Source organism: Grammomys surdaster, unplaced genomic scaffold (assembly GCF_004785775.1).
Source record: "Grammomys surdaster isolate TR1022 unplaced genomic scaffold, NIH_TR_1.0 137, whole genome shotgun sequence".
Classification (NCBI taxonomy): Eukaryota; Metazoa; Chordata; class Mammalia; order Rodentia; family Muridae; genus Grammomys; species Grammomys surdaster.
Window position 1 is genome coordinate 8,259,088 of NW_021604595.1, and position 18,812 is coordinate 8,277,899.

Genomic DNA, 18,812 nt, shown 5'->3' on the forward strand with positions numbered 1-18,812 from the left:
TTAATATGCAGGGCACCAGTCTTCACAAAGCTTTCAAAACAAACAACCTTAATATGTATATACCTCCTCCCTACCCACCCTCAAAAGAAACAGGAGATATTTGGGGGCAACTTGATGTCTTATTATTTAAGACATATTAGAGGGTTTTTTTTTAAAAAAATTCATTTCTCATTATAAAGAAAAGCCTGCTTTGAGATGAACTAGTAAACATTATTTTGAGTCTTTAAAATTTTTATCTAAAATGATTTTATTGTTTGTGTATACAAGAGAATGTAGACCACAGAGGCTGGACATCTCCAATTTTTAACTGGATGGGAGGACCTACTTAGTCTTATAGCAATGAGCCAACTGGTGAATTCTGCTCTCTATCAGAATTAGGTGGAATTGAACATCCTTCTCCTTTCTGTTCTTCTCAGGATGCTTATGAACAGTGCTTTCTTAATTAAATGGTAGAGATTCTCAGGTAGGCCACAGACAAGGCCTTTGTACTTAAGGACTCTTGATATTTTATTACCAGTCACAAAACCTGTGCCACACCATGTGAGTCTCTGAGGATGACATCTATCTGGGAAGAAGCCAGGTCTTTCTTGGCCTATTTGTCAATCTGTTCCTTCACCTTGTCAGTTGTCAACTTCAGCCAGTGGGGGATGCTACAGCAGTAGGGTAGCAGCGACTGGGACAAGCCCTTCCCAGGAATGTGGATGCCGCCCATGATATCGGAGGTCTGTCAGCAAAGCGAGCTAATTTTGAAATTAAAAAAAAAAAAATTTAGTTGATCTATTTGGAAATGCTATGTGTGACATTTAATATGTCTATATAATGTGTAATGACCAGATATATTGGTATAGTCATCAGCCTACACATTTACCCTGTCTCTGTGTTGAGAACATCCAGAGGCCTTTCTACAGCCATTTTGAAATGCATAATTGTGGCGGGCTCGGGGCTCGAGCGTCCCCAGGTGCGTTCCCACTCCTCTGCCCGCGCGGGTTACGCCTTTCCGTCTCCAGCAACAGAGCAGAGGCCCGGTCCCACAGCCGACACGAGAGCCTGCCCGGATTACGAAGTGTGTTGCGAGAAGTGGAATCACGTGGCTAAAATGCTGCTCTTCATTGAAGACCCTGAGGAGGAGTACAAGATCCTTTGCCTCTGCTCCCGGGCATTTGTAGAGGATCGCAAATTGTACAACTTGGGATTAAAAGGCTACTATGTCAAAAGCAGTGGCGATAATGCAGGAGACCAAGTTACAGAAGAGGAGGAAGATGCTCATTCCAGTGGCACTGCAGAATCACATAGCCCAGATGAAAGTGACCTTGACTCTGAGGCCAAACTCTTGAGAAGTATGGGATTACCAATTCAGTTCGGTAGAATGTCTACACACGAGAATTTTGAGGTGTCTATGAACGCAAGAAATAAAGCTAAAGTGAAGCAGAAGAGAAGAAAACACCGAAAGCGGTATTTAGACGAAATGGTGCGGGAATCTTGGAGAAATGACTATGAAGAAGATGATCTTGTGGTTTCAGATGATCCGTCTTCAGTTGAACACTGTGAGAACAACAGAGCATGCACAATTCAAAGCAAAACAGATACTGAAACAGAAAACCTTCCTGTTGAAAATGCACTGGCACCAAAGCTAGAGGTCACAGAGAATTGGGAAAAGTACTGGAATGAGTATGGAGAGGGGCTGTTGTGGCAAAGCTGGCAGGAAAAATATCCAGATCAGACAGTGTCTTCTGCACCTTGGAATCTTCCTGATACAAAGGAAGAATGGGAGCAACATTACAGTCAGCTTTATCGGTATTATTTGGAACAATTTCGATATTGGGAAGCTCAGGGCTGGACTTTCGCTGCCTCACAAAACTGTGATAAAGATGTTTGCACATCTCACACAGAGGTTGACCAGAATGCTGAGGCCAGCATGAGAGTAGATGTAACGACTTTTTCATCTTCACCTAACACAGTTGAGAATGAAAGCCCTGCCTTAAATGATAATGGCCACAATGAAATTATTACTGGGATTAAAACTATAACTCTGACTGCAGAAGAAGTAGAGAAGACCTGGTTAGATTTCTCTGAACACTGTGGCAAGCAGCTCAGTGGAATCACTGGGAAAGAGTGCCCTGCCTCTGGAGGAAGTAACCCCTGTAATGGAACACCCAAGGAAAGTAACATGTCCGAGAACAGAAGGTCCAATCAACCAGCTCAAGAGTTGCAGGAGTCTTCAGGAACAAATACAGGTAAACATAGAGCATACCATAACGGGGCTGATGGAGATGAGAGTGAAGATGACCCGCCTGAGCATAAGCCCAGCAAAGTAAGAAAAGCCATGAATTGGATATTGATGAAAACCCAGATTCTGAAGTTGATGACAATGGTTTCCTTCTAGGATTCAAGCATGGCTCAGGACAAAAATATGGTGGAATTCCAAATTTCAGTCGTCGACAGGTCAGGTATCTAGAAAAGAATGTGAAATACAAGTCGAAGTACCTAGATATGCGCAAGCGGATGACTGTGAAGAACAAGCACATCCTATTCACCAAGGAGTCAGGAAAACCCTTTGTCAAGAAGAGTAAAGTACGGAGTAAGGTGGAAAAATTCCTAAAATGGGTTAATGAACCAGTAGATGAGACATCACAGGAGTCTCTTTCTCAGAACAAAATGCAAGACACTTGCACAAGCAGTGACTCAGAGGAACAAAACATGTCCCTGGAGAAAGCTGATGACCTGGTGGAGACTAGAGATCCAGAACCTGAAAAATGTCAGACCATCTCTTCAGCCAGTGAACTTGAAGCAGAAAAGAGTGAGGGAGGGAGGCTCCTTAGTTCCAGAGAACTGTTTAACTGAAGAAATACCAAACCCTCCCTACACAGAAACAGAAGAAATAAAGAAGAAGAAAAACAAGAACAAAAAGATAAATGGTCCACCACCTGAAACAGCTTCTGTTCCAGAGCTGGCAAAATACTGGGCCCAGAGATACAGGCTCTTCTCTCTCTTTGATGATGGGATCAAATTGGACAAAGAGGACTGGTTCTCAGTCACTCCTGAGAAGATCGCTGAGCACATTGCCGGCCGAGTCAGTCAGTCCTTCGCATGTGACATTGTAGTAGATGCTTTCTGTGGAGTTGGAGGAAATACCATTCAGTTTGCCTTAACAGGGAAAAGAGTGATTGCCATTGATATCGATCCTGTTAAAATTGATCTTGCTTGTAATAATGCTGAAGTTTATGGGGTAGCAGATAAGATAGAGTTTATCTGTGGAGATTAAGATTAAGCTCTTGGCTCCGTGTTTAAAGGCTGATGTTGTGTTCTTAAGTCCACCTTGGGGAGGTCCAGATTATGCTACTGCAGAGACCTTCGATATTAGGACAACGATGTCTCCTGATGGCTTTGAAATTTTCAGGCTTTCGCAGAAGATCACTAATAATATTGTTTATTTTCTTCCAAGAAATGCTGATATTGACCAGGTGGCATCGTTGGCTGGGATTGGAGGGCAAGTGGAAATAGAACAGAACTTTCTTAACAAGAAGTTAAAGACAATCGCTGCATATTTTGGTGATCTGATCAGAAGACCAGAGCCTCTGAAGACCACTTCTGAAGCAGAAGTATGATACTGTAAAGCACAGAGAGATCATGTGGAGTGAGGATGGACTTCTAGGCCCCTTAATACTGTGTGTACATGCAATGGAAACCTCTTGAGCGTTAAAGAATGCTAATGAAGTGGTTTGAGATCTTAGGGTAATGTTAACTGATCTGTGCTCTATACTTTCAAGTAGCATCAGGGCAAGGGGTCACAGGTGCCTGCAATCCCAACACTTGAGAAAGATCATGAGTTCAAGCTCATGCTGTGCTGCATAGCAGTTTAGTTCAAGGCTGGCCTGAGCTACATGAGATCTTGCCTCAAAAAAAATCATAAAGAGTCTAGGCATATCCCTGTGCTTAAATTAAGTGCATCTGCATTTGTATATGTTTTTATTCTTTAACTGTTTTAGTTTAACATCTTTGTGTCTGTGTAAATATTGGTTTTCTAAAATGCAAAGGAAAGCAAAGCATCCATCCCCCTCGTCCCTCTCTCCCTCCCTTCTCTACATATACATTTAACCCCTATTGAAATAATGTCACCAATAGAACACCAATGGTTTATGCTCTAAGATCAAGAATCAACAAATGAGACCTCATAAAATTGCAAAGCTTCTGTAAGGCAAAGGACACTGTCAATAGGACAAAACAGCAACCATCAGATTGGGAAAAGATCTTTACCAATCCTACATCTGATAGAGGGCTAATATCCAATATATACAAAGAACTCAAGAAGTTAAACTCCAGAGAACCAAATAACTCTATTAAAAAATGGAGAACAGAGCTAAACAGAGAATTCTCAACAGAGGAATATCTAATGGCCGAGAAGCACCTAAAGAAATGTTCAACATCCTTAGTCATCAGGGAAATGCAAATCAAAACAACCCTGAGATTCCACCTCACACTAGTCAGAATGGCTAAGATCAAACACTCAGGTGATACTAGATGCTGGCGAGGATGTGGAGGAAGAGGAACACTCTTCCATTGTTGGTGGATTGCAAGATGGTGCAACTACTTTGGAAATCAGTCTGGAGGTTTCTCAGAAAATTGGACATAGTACTACCTTAAGACCCAGGTATACCACTCCTGGGCATATACCCAAAATATGCTCCAACATGTAATAAGGACACATGCTCCACTATGTTCATAGCAGCCATATTTATAATAGCCAGAAGCTCAAAACAACCCAGATGCCCCTCAACAGAGGGATAGATACAGAAAATATGGTACATTACACAATGGAATGTTACTCAGCTGTTAAAAACAATGGCTTCATGAAATTTCCAGGCAAATGGATAGAACTTGAAAATACCATCCTGAGTAAGGTAACTCAGTCCCAAAAGAACGTACATGACATGTACTCACTTATATGTGGATATTAGCTCAAAAATTCAGAATACCCAAGATTTAATTCATAGACCATATGATGTGAAAGAAGAAGGAAGACCAAAGTGTGGATGCTTCAGTGCTTCTTAGAAGAGGGAGCAAAATACAGGAGGAAATATGGAGACAGTGTGAAGCAGAGACTGAAGTGAAGGTCATCTAGAGATTGCCCCACCTGAGGATCTATCCCACATACAATCACCAAACCCAGACACCATTGTGAATGCAGGGAAGTGCTTGCTGACAGGAGCCTGATATGGCTGTCTCCTGAGAGGCTCTGCCAGAGCTTGACAAATACAGAGGCAGATGCTCACAGCCAACCATTGAACAGAGCTCAGGATCCCTGATGGAAGAGTTGGAGAAGGAACTGAAGGAGTTGAGGGGGTTTGCAGCCCTGAGGGGGTAGCAAATGTCAACTGGCCAGAACCCCTAGAGCTCCCGGGGACTAGACCACTAACCAAAGAGTATGCATGGAGGGACCCATGGCTCCGGCCACATATGTGGCAGAGGATGGCCTTGTTGGATGTCAGTGAGAGGAGAAGCCCTTGGGCCTGAGGCTGTTCAGTACTCCACTGTAGGGAAATGCCAGAGCTTGGGAAAGCAGGGGTGGGTGGGTAAGGGAGCTCCCTCATTGAGGCAGGGGAAGGGAGATGGGATTTCCGAAAGGGGAGACCTGAAAAGGCCAAAACATGAAATGTAAATAAAATACCCAATTTTTTAAAAAAGTAAAAGACCCACTATTTTACCTACCTTTTTATTCAACTACCTAAAGCTAATCACAGTTAACAGTGCTTTGCTTTTTAACTGTTTCCTTACATTTTTATTTTGTCTGTATGTGCATACATGCATGTGTTTAGAGGTCAGAGGACAACTTCCGGGAGTCCATTCTCTACTTACACCATGTGGGTTCCTGGGAATCAAGTTACAGTCATCAGGCTTATAACCAGATCCTTTACCTACTGAGCCATCCCGTTGGTCCTTTGTTAATAATTCTTTTGAAGAAAAGATTGCAGTATAGCAGTGTGCCCTGGTACACTTTTCTGTGATGCACTCACTGTTCATTCATTGTTGTCCCTTTGTGGATACTTAATGTATAGTATATGAAATAAATGCTTTTTTATAATAAATAAAAACTAATACACATTCATCTATGCCCAACTGAGAGGCATTCAAGCTGTTTTTATGGTTTTATCATTACCAACTGTTATATACTGTCTTTCCTTACAATATTTGCTGTTGAACAAGTATTTCAGTTGGTAAGTTTCTAGCTGTTAGACCATTGGGCTTTTGTACATTTCAGTCTTGATAAGAAGACCAAATTGCTTCAATAAAGTTGAACTTGCTTTTTTAAAAAAAAGAAATGCATAATTAATTGTTGTCAACCATAATTGCCCTGCCAAGAGACAGTATGGTAGACAGACCAGGTATTGTTTTCTCAATGGCTTCAGGACAACCAGAATTGACCATTCTTGGGCCTAGTAGATTTGGAGGCCATATATCCCTGTTCATCAGATGTCAGCAAAGACCCTGTGCCAAGACTCTTTCTACATCAAATGTGGGCATTGTCACCTGGAAGCCAGTGACTCTAGAGTCAAATATCCACACCTGGCCAATGCAAAAGAAGGAGAGACTAATGCTCCCCCCACAAACTGGGTGGGAAGATGCTAACAAATGTTCATTTTCCCCAGACTGGAACTAGTGACAATCCAAACAATGCTACCTGTGAACCAATGAATGTTTTGGCGTTACTTGCAAGAGTATGGGTGACTCAAAGGAACTGAAAAGTCCAGCTGGGACTGAGTGACAACTCAGGAAAACTGCAACCTTTATTTTCTTTAAACTTGAAGGTGGTTTAGCTGTTCAGAGAGCCTCCTCTCCCTGGCAGTGTGCTGTTCTTACAAAGTTGGAAAGGCCTTGTGAATCTTAGGAGGTCAAGCTTTCTTTGACTTGGGTCATTTGCTTCCTAAGGCTCATGAGCTTCCCTCCTCCCCCTAGGAGGAAACTTCTCAATTTGGAGGGAATTGTTAGGTAATGTGCACTTGTCATGACCTCACCAAAGGCCAGTGGCTGTTTAGACAAGGTCGTGATGGTGAAAGGTAAAGCTACATTCCATTGTGAATTCTCTGGTTATGAAGTAAGCCCACAAGAGTACCCAGTGTTCTAATAACCAGGTAGGACTGATGGATGCTAGGTACACATCCCACAAGAGACTTACCATGGTGGACCAAGTATTTCCAGGTGGCAGAAGTATTCCACAAGCTAGAGCTTCAGAGTGGACAGAGAGGAAGGACAGCACCTGCACCAGCTGCCACCCAAGCAGCGCCTGTCACTCATCCTCAAAGCAGAAGCCAGATGTGGTTCAGCTCTGGTTCATCCAAAGCCTGACTTGGCCCAAATCCTGGTACCCTGGATCCTAAAAGTGGGGAGAAGAAAAAGAACTCATAAAACACATAGGTTCTCTTTGGACCCAGACACCTTCCAGAAGTCTCATTCTGAAAGTTATGACATCAAGACCTATGAGGGAACCCAGAGGCCCTCTTCCATTGAGCTGATGTGTGGAGTGGCCACAGAAATGGCTGAAGAAACTGACCTCCAAGACCCCTAAGATGGACATCCCAGTAGCAGAAGAGAGAAACAACTGTGTTTATAACATTGTCTGTAACATGACCCAAGTGTGCTCACTCCACTGGCTTCTAGAGTGGTTCTACCCTAAGGACACATCTTAAAAACAAAACCAAACAAAAAAACAAACAAAACCCAAACAAACAAAAAAGCACATTGCCTCTGACAGCACTGCTATATCTGGGACAAAATAAAAACTCTCACATGCAAGAGAGCTTGAGACACAATTGAGTTTTGAGTGGCAATAGTACAAAATTTGCCCTAGTGTGAATTTTGTATTGCTTTAAAGCTCGGTGAAAGATAAAGCTGGTTGTGATCTTTGAGAGACCTCATAACCTATTTTTTTTTTTATCACTTATCCTAAATGAGAACTTTGATTCATCAGTCCTAGATAAGCAATGTGCGTGGCTGTCTGGAGCCCACGGTTGTTGATTCTTTTTAACATGGACAAATCATGGCCTTGAGATGGCATCAGCTAGTCTGGACAGCCTGGTCTTCCTGACATGCTCTACCTTGTCAATTAGGGGAACTAAGGTCTGTTTGAGTGTTGTCGGTCAGTAACAGCCAAATCTGGCAGAAACCGCTTTCTCTAAGAGAAGCTAAGTTTCCTTGCTCTTTGGTCAACCTGGACCTCCTTGGCCTGCATCAGCTCCTCCTCTTCCTTGTTACCTCCTGATCCTCTTTAGTTGAAGGGTTGCTTCTCTTTATCTGTCAGAGGAAAACACTAGCCCTGCATAGCCTTTCTCTACCTTAAAAGTAAAACTAGTCTAACCCACCATTTGGTTGAAAACTTCTTTTTTTTTTTTTTTTTGGTTTTTCGAGACAGGGTTTCTCTGTGTAGCCCTGGCTGTCCTGGAACTCACTCTGTAGACCAGGCTAGCCTCGAACTCTTGAACTCAGAAATCCGCCTGCCTCTGCCTCCCAACTGCTGGGATTAAAGCCGTGTGCCACCACCACCCGGCGGTTGAAAACTTCTTAAAGTACATTGATAAATGGGCCCCAAGGATCTGTTTGTTGGTTGGGTTTGGTTTGCGGTGCTGGAGATGGAATGCGGGACTTGGCTCATGTCAGACGTGGGCTTTACCTCTGAAATCCACCCTCAGCCCCTGGGTAGTATACTGTTTGAGAGTAATGAAGGCAGTGAGTCCAGGTGCATTGGAGAGTTGAGGAAACTCTGACGTTGGTGTCACCTTACTCAAAATCATTTTTACATGAAAGCCTGGAGGGTTTTTTTTTTTAATTTTTATTTTTAATGGAGGGAATGGGGCAGGGAGAATTGACAGCTTTTTTAGAATGAAAGCACTTGCATCAAAAAAAGTTCCATGCTTTATGGAGTGCATCTTACCAAAAACAGGAAGAAAGAAACTGATTTTTCTACCTCTTTCTCCTGCCAGTGTGTCCACTGCCTAGACTGCTTTTAGATGCTTGCTGGGTTTTGTTTAGGATGCTATTTTGTGGACATGAGGAACTGACCTTCTCAAAGAGAAGCCCTGGATTCTAACATTCAGCAAAATGATGTTAGCTCTCTCATAGTGATTTTATATATCTGGATGGAGGAGGGGCCCCTTAGAACATTTTTATCCTCTGCCATTATGACAACAGCACATTTCTAAAGGACAACCAGTGGGTGTTGTACCACTGGACATGTATCCGGGCAAAGCTCCCATCAGAAGATTTCCATCCATAGCACAACAGTAAATGGGTTTTCAGTCATGGGTGTGATTAGTTTAATTGCTTACCAGTACTGAAATGTCATTGCACCCACATAACTGACACCTGCTGTCGCTACCCAGAGGACGAGTCCTGCAAACCCAACAAGATGTCTTCTTGTGACAGCCCTTCTGATATGGAAGGTGATTGCCTTTGGCCCTTGAGTCATCCCTTGCCAGGCAGCTCATCTTAGAGCTCTTCACTGTTTCATGTCTGATATGGTTGCAAAGCCTTGAACTACGCTGTCTGTGTTACCTCTTTCCCAATTCAATGGCGAGTTCTAACATGAGCCCAGAGCGGTGCTCCCAAGTGTGATCCAACAGCACACAGAGAAAAAGAAAGTCATTCTTGCCTTAGTTTCTTCTGAAATATTTTAGGTCACACTGTCAATTCAGATTGTATGGGGAGCCACAAGTTCCTCCAATCTGTAATTTTTGAAGAAGAAATTTTAATATTTCATTTTTGTCAAGCATCTTCTAAAGGCATTGGTGCTATCCCCCCCCCCATTGCTGAGTATGCTCGGAGGATTTCTCTCAATTCACATCCTGTTCCAGGCAACACAGAAGTCATCTTCACATCCTGTTCCAGGCAACACAGAAGTCATCCGTGGTTCCAGTCAATGTGCTTTCTAAATCTCTACTCAACTGTTGGGTAACCCATTGAAAAGACAAGGCTGATGACAAATGAGGAAGGACACAAGGAGCCTACGTGCATTTTCGAGGTTTGCACCAAGACAACTGCTCCAAGGGTATTCTTGCTTTTGCTTTTCTGTGTTCCATTTACTTCAGAGTAGACTAGTGTCAAATCCAATCCAGTAGTTTCTATATCATTCTCTTTATCCACCAGGATAGTGACCTACAAGAAAGGTGACCCAGGAAAACCCAGGTGAGAACAGTTTGCCTTTTACTAAATATTTCCAAAATATCTCTTCACTATAATGGGGTTGGAGATTCATGTTCATCTCCTTAGCCCACATTGAAAACTTTGATACCAATCACCTGTGAATGCCTGGCGTTCCTTTGGTAGTCCACAGTTGAAGGCTGGTGCCTACTCAGAGTGGGTTCAGAAGACTCTGCAGACAGCTCTCTCCCTCCCTTCTGGGGTGTGTTACTTTCAGAGACCAGAGGACCTGCTTGTTGCTCACTACTCAACTGTATGTGCCCTATTCTTTTTTTATTATTATTACATATGAGAACACTGTAGCTGTCTTCAGACACACCAGAAGAGGGCATCAGATCTCATTACAGATGGTTGTGAGCCACCATGTGGTTGCTGGGATTTGAACTCAGAACCTCTGGAAGTGCAGTCAGTGCTCTTAACCACTGAGCCATCTCTCCAGCCCCTGTATGTGCCCTATTCTTTGCTCAGACATCAAAATCTTCACTTAGATTTAGTCTACTACTCGGTGCATGCTTATGCATGCATCTACTTTGTCATCCACAACCCTAGAGACTGAAGTTTAAGTTTGCGTAAGGCTTAAAAGTCTGTATGTGTTGTTGATGTCATGTCTATGGATAAGACATTGTGTGGGATGAGTGTGGGTTTAGGGGAGCATTTGAAAGGTGTGAACAAGGGTGACTGTAGGATACGGGATGTGGAGTGTAGACTCACAATGCTGACTTTGATGAGTTGGAAACTGTCTAACTATAATTTTTTTTACTAAAAAGTTATACATATACACATATATACAATAAAACTTTATCATGTAAAGCATGATAATTTGAATCAGGCGTATACTATTTAAGAGAAAAACTGAGTTCATTAACATATGCAGAATTTCATATATCATTCTTTTCTTAGGATGAAAATTCTTAAGTCTAACCTCTTAACAAGTATCAGGAATGTGATATACAGTTATTAAAGTCTCTTTTAGTCAGCAGATAGATGTCTCTTCTATCTGATCTATCTTCTGTACTCAAACATCTGCTCAAACACCCTGACTGCTAGTCTGTGGGATACCATTCTACCTCCTGCTTCTTTGAGTACAACTTCAACGTGTTTGATCTAAATTTTCATTTATTTATTTATATGTGTGGTGTATATGTGTGTGGTATATGCATAAGTACATGTGCCCACATATCCTGGAGGAAGATGTCTGCTATCTTGCTCCAGTACTCTTTGCCTTATTTCTTTGAAACAGGATTGCTCACCAAACCTGAAGTCAGGCTGGTGGCCAGAAAGCCCTAGCATTTCATCTTTCTCCATCCTCCTACAGCACTGAGGTTACAGGGCATGCCACAATGGCCTGGTTGTGTGGGTTCCGGGGACTTGAACTCAGGCCCTCCAGTGTGTGTAGCAATCTCTCTTACTAAATCATCTTCACAGTCCAAAGAAAACACTTACTTTAGATCTCACATGCTATGTGGGAAATCATATAGCATTTGTTTTTCTGTGCTTAGCTTCTTTATATCTTACCTGATTTTGGTCATTCTATCATAATTTCTATTCAAGTTAAAGAGACAAAAAATATTCAGCCTGTATTTGCAGTGAAAGCAGAAATGGTCCTGGGGAGAGATGGCCAGGGTAGAAACTGCAAGGTCAGCAAGGCTGAAAAACAATGCGGAGGTAGTTGAAAAAAGTCAGGGTATTCAATGTGTGGCCAAAGGGTTGTCTATGAATGAACATGGTTAGTGCCATGGGTCTTTCACATGGTTATGACCTGACATTGCATCCCTGAAAGGTTCATATGGAGAGGTGTGGACCCTGAGATGGCAGAACTAGCTGGCGTTGTGTTTCTCTGACAGAAGAGCCTAGAAGTTAGCTCTTAGATGAAAAGCTTTATTAGATGAAAGCTACTGTTAAAGACAATTATGAGACCTGACATCTCATTCTTTCTCTCTTCCTGGCTCAAGATGTGACTATTCAATGCAACATGTGATCTAGCCATGGACACTTTCCGCCCTCACCAGAGGCCAAACTAATGAAACTGCTTGATTCTGAGTTTTCACCATCAAAATGGTCATCTAGAAATTTTCTGTTTATAAGTTTATGGACTTGGGTGTTTTATTACAGTAATGTGAAACTTACTATTGCACAGATGACCTTATGTTTTGAAATGTTTTCCCTCTGGGCTCTTTACATATTCTTGTGAGACCAGAAAGTATGAAGGGCTTAACAGCATATCCATATGCTGTTACAAGAACATACTTTATTCCCTGATCCCGTTTTTATTCTTTTTAATTTTGTTTCCTTATGACAACTGACATAAAACAAGATTGGCTCTCTGACATGGAGAGATATCAGGTTCAGGAGAGGAAGGGCTATGAGACTCACTGTCTGCTCTCACAACATCTCTGACCCAGAATGTTCTTGCTCAGCGTGATTGGGACGGGGGACAAACCTGAAAGCAGTAGATAACAGAAGTCAGAACCCTCAGATGTTATGTTCTACCAAGCTAGTGGCTCATGGCCTCACCAAAAGTTCTTTGGCAAAGATGGGCAAGACCCAGTAAGAGATAACAGAAGTCACTGGTGGCTTGATAAAATGTTGGAACAAACAAATTTTCTCTTTAAAGAGAATCAGTGCATTCTTTCATTGCGAAAGGGGTGCGGTGAGTTTTTCCGTTACTCATTTTTCCCCTCCAATGGGGTTCTGGTTTCTTTCCTTCTTTTTTCCTTCCTTCTTCCTTCCTTCTTCCTTCCTCCCTCCCTTCTTCCATCTTTTCTTCTTCTTTCTTTCTTTTCTTTTTCCCTCCCTCCCTCCCTCCCTCCCTCCCTCCTTCCTTCCTTCCTTCCTTCCTTCCTTCCTTCCTTTTTTCACTTCCTTCTTTTCTTTCTTTTGTCTCTTTTTTAGGGACAATGACAACACAAAATCTGCTACTTCTTCAAACTTACTCTTTAAAGCTCTGAGCCACTGTACTTTTGCCAGTAGGATGCCCAGGTCCACACCCACGCAACCTGAACCCATGACAAATCACATGCCCAAGTGCTTTGTTACTAGAACTGGTCCTACTTGTCAAGGTGGCTGAAGTTGTGGGACAACATACCATCCGATCGATCACACGCCTGTCAAGTGAAAATTGGCTTCAGGTATTCAGAATCATTCTCTATCTCCTTTGCAACATGAGTCTTAGATCTTCTTGTTCCAGGGAGCCTGTGGCATATTTTAGATTTTATCAGGATCCCTCTAGAAATGAACTTGAACTGTGGTGAACAGACTCTCTTTGGGGTTTTATTTGTTCACCCTCTGCCTAAGCTTTACTAGGGAAATAATCAAATTAGATCATCTCAGAAAATAATACATCAACGAGCTAGATACCAACCACCTACCTATAAAGCAGCAGAGCTCTTTCAAGCCAGAGGCATAAGCCAGTCTGGCTGCCCAGTTCGTATCCAACACCAATGAGCGTAAGTGATTGAACTTCCCAAACAATACATCCTGTTCAAGTCAGAAGTGTTGAAGTATAGCCAGAGTGCCAATGTAGGCTCACATGATCATTAACTCTTTCTGCCATGTACCCACTACCCTACGAGAGCATCACCACCCACCCATGTCCAACTGCCCTTTGAAGTCACCGAAGCCTATGGTTCAGAAGGCATTGCTCTTATGGAGGAATCTAGGCCTGCAATGCGTTCTGAAAAGAAGGCTATCAAAGGACTTACCTGATGGGGGGAGCACTCCTCTGAAGCTGATCAGAGATGCTTCAGATAGTCTTGTGGTTCTCAGATGAAAGAGAGGACAGAAGTGCAAATCATTGGCATTGGATGGGAGAGAAGAACACTGGGGACTTAAGTGCAGTTTGGGAGGAGGGAAATTAGAACTAAGAATAAAGGGAAGGAAATGAAATTCAGAGCCGTTCTTTGAAAGGCTGGCTTCTGATTTTGATCTTGAAAAAAGAAAAAAAAAGAAATCTTCAGGAAAAAGCTGTTTCCAGCTCTGTCCACTTTCTCCCTCCTTTATAACATCTTTCATCTACTTCGTGATTTAAGGGAAAAGGGGAGTTGATGGTGATAAAATCACCATAGGACTTAGCATTGGAAATAACAGCTTGTTTGTATGGCATTATGGCAAGAGTAGACATTGTTCACAGATAATGTAGGTCAGTGTGAAGGGTATGAAAAACTCAGTGAAGTCTTATGAAATGGTGGCCACGGACACCAGCCATTTCTAATGTTCCCCTTCTCTTTATCTCCTTGGTAGAGACATACAGTGTCATTGCAGGTAGAGAATATAAACTGTGGAAATGTGCTGATGTCATCATGGAACTCTTTTAAGAATGCTTATATGACTCCCCCATCCCAACATTTTCCCACTTTCTTCCTCTAGGGGAATTTTTCAAAAAAGCTGCTTGGTGAACTTGACAGTTGTAGATAATACAGAAGCATATTAGATGGCAAGATGGGTTTGCAATGGCACATGCCCTTGTTAGTAAATGGGGAATGCATTAAAACACTCGTCCAGCTAAGTGTGTGTGTGTGTGTGCGTGTGTGTGTGTGTGTGTGTGCACATGACTGCCTGAGTGCACATACACACATACATGCATGCATTCATGCACACATTAGCATTAGTTTTAACAAACAGAAGAAAAGCTTAGTTTTTCCTATGGAGAAAGCATAAAAATATTGTCCCTGTATGAATTTTAGCATTAGTCTAAATGAACAGGAAAAGAAATCTGTTTGCCTGTTGGCCACAGCACAAATTTAGGAAGCTGAAATCTAGCTTCCTGCCCCCAGCTTTCTCCATAGTAATGAAAATAATATCATCTGACACCTCCTGGTTGTGCAGAGAAATTAAAGACGGTAGAAGGCATAGTGCTTCTCTGGAATTTTTAATAAACACACAGAGAGGTTCTGTGGTCACAAGGCTTTTGTATTTGGGTTTTGAAGGTAAGAAAGGGATTCTGGATAGAGTGATGATAGCAAGTAATGTCCTGGACTAAGCAAGAAGTGATGAGTATCAGGTGGGTACCACTTCCTACATGAACTCCTCTCCATCACATGTGTATATAGCAACCCCCTCCTGTGTCCCCACCCTGGCTGTCTTTCCCATGGTGATAGTTTCACTTGTCATTCTTTCCCCAGTCTTTCTACATTTCCACACAGAGAAATGCTTTAACCCAGCCTTGAGATGTGAATGGCAGAACCCCAGGACTCCTGTTCATTCGACCATTAGTGCTGCCTTCTGTTTTTTAACTGTTGATTTGACAAATATTTATTGAGCTTTTACTCTGCCAGGTAGTTTCCCCAAATAAGAAATGCAACCAGGAATAAGAGGATCTCATGTGAGCATTGCCTGGGAGTGCCCATGCAGACAGAGGCAGGCAAGCAACACTCAGATGGCTTACCAATACAGTCTGGGATCCTGGAGGCAACTTCCAGAGACAAAGGAAGTCTTGGACCAGAGAGGCTGTTGGGAGATGCTGAGGGCAGGTGAAAGGCTTGATGTCCCCACTTGACAGTCACATCTTCCATCTGCAAATAGGGCCCATTCTGTTTAGAAGAAACTCATTGGGAAAGGAGAAAACGGAACCAACTGGGAGTCATGAGCCTTAGACTAAGCCCCAGTTCTGCTTTTAACCACCTGTGTTTCTCAGGGACTCTTCTCAACATCACTAAGTCTCAGCTTCTTCTTTTTCGGGGGGCAGAGGGTGCTTATAATAGTAGTAGTAGTAATAGTTTTGTGGTCTTTATTAATTTTAAACTTGTACATCAAAATTTTTTTCTAATATCCAAACTAACCCTTTCTAATTAAGGAATAATTTTATATAATGATTCCCAAAGGCAGTTCTTTGATAGTTCCAAAGAGGGGATTTCATTCTCTATCAGTTTGTCAACTGAACTGTCTTTGCATTGATTGTAACTACACCCTTAACTTTTCTGGGAATCACTGCTGTGGGGGCTCTTGGTAGATGAATGAACATTCACTCTCTGTTGCAAGAAAATAGATAATGAAGAATCATCTATTAACCATCTGACGAGCTTCAGCAAATCTAGCCAGCTTGATTGATGTTTCTATACAAAATCTCTAAATCAGAGTCTCTAGGTCCACTGAACGTGACATGTATTTTTTTTATTATTGTGTATAAATGTGTACACAAACATACATGCTCGCACAGATGGGCAAACGTGAAAGGAGTACAAAGGACAATTCTCTCAAGTTGGTTCTCTTCTTCCACATTTACAAGGGTTCTGGGGGTGATACTCAGCCTGCTTATAGCAAATTTGATCAATCTAGCTACTGTTACTCAAAACCAAATCAGATCTACAGTCTGAACAACAGCCAGCTGCTCAACAATGGTACTTGGAATAGAAGAACGCTTCATAGAGAACATGCCCACCAAGATGGAGACCAGTAAGCTATGACCTTCCTTCCCCAGCAAACAGGACCCTAAGCTATATGAGAGGAAAGGGCATAGAGGACAGAGTACAGCGACAAATTGGTAGCTTCACAAGTTTTAACCAAAAAAAAAAAAATCAACATTTTCTTCTCTTTGGTACCAGTGGATGTGGGTGCATGTTAAGCAATGGACAGCTTCACAAACTCAGCTTGTCAATACTCCTTCAAAGAGGTAGCAAGCTGTGCACTGACGGCCATGAGAATGGGGACGGAAGCTGCTCAACCTATGGGGTGGGGAGGGAAAGAACATTTCTGTCTGTTTTTCTGAATGTTATAGTTTGGGGATGTGGGGCGTGATACAAGACCACTATAAGAAAAAGAAATGTCAGTTTTATTACTAAGCTTTGTTTACCCTAGAGACGATGTAAAGACATTCAAAGGCAGTTCTAATCAGATGAGCTTCATGCCAGGCAGCACTCTTTCCTAGTCAGCTTCAGAGAAGAGGAGTCTCATAGAACTACTCACTTATTTAATTATAAAAAGTATAGACATGCTAGGTCATGTGACCCAAATCCTACATTGGTGCAGAAAAGAGACTGAGCAGGGTGAAAATAGGAGATAGTTGAATATTGAGTACTAATTGTAGTGTCTTTTAATTTTTCCGATCCTTAAAATATATACAAGTTCTTTGTTGGTTCTTCTCCTAACTGTATCCTAACAATATCTTCCCTGCCTCAACTGTCTCCTATTTTACTCTCCTCAATTTTTTTTCTGAACCAATTGTCTTCTCTTCTCTCACCCTATTCAATCTTCTTTCTTCCTGCACCACCTGTCTTCTCTGACCATACCTTTCTGCCACCTGGATCCTATTCTCTCTCAGCCTCTGCTGGCTTTTTGTGGCCTCTCCTGTTCCCAGAAGGCCAAGAGGTCATAGGTTCGAGTAGTTCTAACAGCTGAGCATTCTCAAAAGGCCTGTTGACTAGCATCTGGGGATCCTTTAAAGGGCCAGGTACACAAAATAAACCATACTACATCACACTTCCTCACATACAAGGAAACAAAAACTCACATTGATAAAATATTTAGCCAAGAACCAGCAGCTAGTGGGACACTAATCAAGATCAGAATTCTGATTGGCTGGCTCTAGGGTCTTTCTCCCTCACCTCTCTGTCTAGCCTGCTATTACCTTGAGTCTTCGGTTTGTATATATTTTAAGGAGTCCTCAACCCTCCGCTCTGTCACCTTGACCCTCCTGCCTTCTCTCTGGAAAAGAGTTTTCCTTCCCCAGACTTCCATTCTACCTCACATCATATCTCTCAGCACTTATTTAGAAGTTTCTTTTCTCCATGGCAGGCCTCTCTTCTAGGGGGAAATGTATAGCACTGTCCCTTTCTTCTTGGCCTGCCATCGTCCCCAAGTTAAGCCCATTGCATGTGGGTTTGACAGAACAGGTTCCTGAAAAACCAGTCATAGGACTTGTTTCCCCACATCTCCGTGATTTCTTGCCTCCTTTAAGGTTTCAATGCAATGGCTGTGAACAAATCCTAGAGCTACTTGTGAGGACATCAAGGCCAGAGACAGGCCTCTGTGCCAAGTTAGTAATGTCTTTAGTGCATCTGGGGTCTGAGCCAACCCTTGTAATGCTTCCCTGCTCTGAAGTGGACACAGTGAACAGACAGGAGTACAAACTAGCTTGTCCAATATTCCTGAGCCAGCTTTGTCCTCTCACCAGTCAACAGCTCAACCATGAGAGAGGTCCAACTACTTTTACAGAAACATACAGAAAATGCATGAATTTGAATTAAAATGATTTCTAGAAAAATCATTCTTTGCCACAGAGGTGTTGTTATGCTTAGCATTCTCTTAAGTGGCTGGCAAGGACTTTGGCTATAAAACTGCAGAAGGTCAGTAAGCTAGGAGGAGAGAATATAATGAGTGTCTATACTGATCTAAATGAACCAAAATGGTTTCAGACCATAGACAGACAGACAGACAGACAGACAGACAGACAGACAGACGGACGGACGGACGGACGGACGGACAGACAGACAGACACACACACACACACACACACACACACACACACATTCCTATCTCAGGAGTGTTGATATACTCAATAAACAGACACTGACTAAAGACCTATATGAAAAAGCACTGTATTCATGGTTTCCTCTGCATTCTCAAAGTCAAGGGTCATTACATGTAGAAATCAAGAAGTGAAAAAAGAAAGTGGTATATCCTACACATGT

General features: G+C 42.3%; 2 pseudogenes; one reads left to right on the forward strand and one right to left on the reverse strand.

Annotated features, from left to right (window-relative positions):
• Positions 1-210: 210 nt before the first annotated feature.
• LOC114617526 lies at positions 211-7,266 on the reverse strand (annotated as a pseudogene).
• Positions 827-3,605, forward strand: LOC114617527 (annotated as a pseudogene).
• Positions 7,267-18,812: the final 11,546 nt, after the last annotated feature.